We start from the raw sequence: 1,526 nt of genomic DNA, 5'->3' as shown, positions 1-1,526 counted from the left end.
TTTTATTTATTTGACAGAGAGAAATCACAACTAGGCAGAGAGGCAGGCAGAGAGAGAGGAGGAAGCAGGCTCCCTGCGAAGCAGAGAGCCCGATGCGGGGCTCGATCCCAGGATCCTGAGATCATGACCTGAGCCGAAGGCAGAGGCTTTAACCCACTGAGCCACCCAGGCGCCCCTCTGATTCATGTTTTAAATAGTGGAGGTAAACATTTCTCTTGAAGTCTTTGGTATAGGCTTTTTCTTTGTAATGCTCTCCTTGTTTGGTGTCTTAGTTTAGCCTTTGAATTGGGGTGGGGGTGGGGATTTGTGGACAGTCCTAGTAAGAATTAGTAAAATGAGGATCAGCAGAAAAGGTGAGCAGAACAGACTCCATCTCTAGGCCAATAAGGCCTACCATGAAGGCAATAAGTGAGAATGCAAGCCTAGAACCAAGGTCTCAAAGGCAAGGTGTTTGGCTTGGAAACCCTTGAAAGCTAAAGAAAAATTCTACTTACCATACTGTTATTCTAAATTAGTTTGTATTAAAATGGAGTCAGCCCAGAATGGGCTTCACACATAGCTCCAAAACACACCAGCTCCTTACCTTGGAAAGCTCAAATAAGCTCTCTGAGCATCAGTTAGCAATAATCGCGCCTCGGATAAACCTCATTGGCTACGATACTGCCACTGCGCAAAGCTCTCTCTGAGCATCAGTATCCTTATATGTAAGATGGTGATGGTTCCCTACTGGCAGGCAGGGGGATTTAATGGGACAATGTATATAAAGGATAGGAGCTATTAGATGCTTATATGGGTTAATTCTTTTGCCTTCTCCCTATCAAATTCAGTGGAATCAAAAAGGAAACAAACAAAGGGATATTATTTTTCTAGAGAGTTCCATGTCTTTGTAAGTGTTTCTGTACAGTAACACATTAAAATTAGCAGTAATGCAATTTTGGAAAGAGAGAAGCTATTTTGGTGCTTTAGGAGAGCAATGATTTATTGTCAAAAATAATTCCGTTTCCTGATGCTACAAGATTTTCTAGGAAATAGATATGGTGAATGATTTCATTTTCTGCTGAAATACAACCATCTGTGGGGCGGGATGTGGCAAATTCATCGTGCAATGGTTGTGAGATTAAATCTAAGGTCTTCACATTTTTTTCCCTGTCTTAAAAAGTTATTCAGTTTGGAAAATCATTTGCTAACTGGAGTGTTGGCATTTGAAAGAGAATCCAATTTTCTTGATAGTTATATTTTGTCTGAGATCTGCAAGTTGGGGCTTAAAATATCTTTTTAGAGAAATAAAAAATTATTCTGTTTAAAAAATTTTTCATCCCATAACAAAAAACACATGCATGATGTACTTTTCAATTAAAGTGTTGTTGGAAACATATTAAAATATAAATAAATATAATATATTCATATGTAACATGCAAAATAATTCGATTATTAGAAAAATTAGGATTACTTATCTTTTGAAATCTAAATTATAACTCTCCAAGTATGCAAACTCTTATCTGTGTGAAAAACTCCACCTTCTGGGG

At 38.0% G+C, this 1,526-nt stretch overlaps 1 non-coding gene across 1 annotated transcript; it reads right to left on the bottom strand.

Annotated features, from left to right (window-relative positions):
• Nucleotides 1-536: 536 nt before the first annotated feature.
• Nucleotides 537-678, bottom strand: LOC123942827. Its single transcript, XR_006818477.1, has one exon. It is a non-coding gene; the product is annotated as a U4 spliceosomal RNA (small nuclear RNA).
• Between the last annotated feature and the right edge of the window lie 848 nt (nucleotides 679-1,526).

Source organism: Meles meles, chromosome 5 (assembly GCF_922984935.1).
Source record: "Meles meles chromosome 5, mMelMel3.1 paternal haplotype, whole genome shotgun sequence".
NCBI classification, from domain to species: Eukaryota; Metazoa; Chordata; class Mammalia; order Carnivora; family Mustelidae; genus Meles; species Meles meles.
Note: the sequence above shows the minus strand (reverse complement) of the source record. Positions and strands in the feature narration are given on the sequence as shown.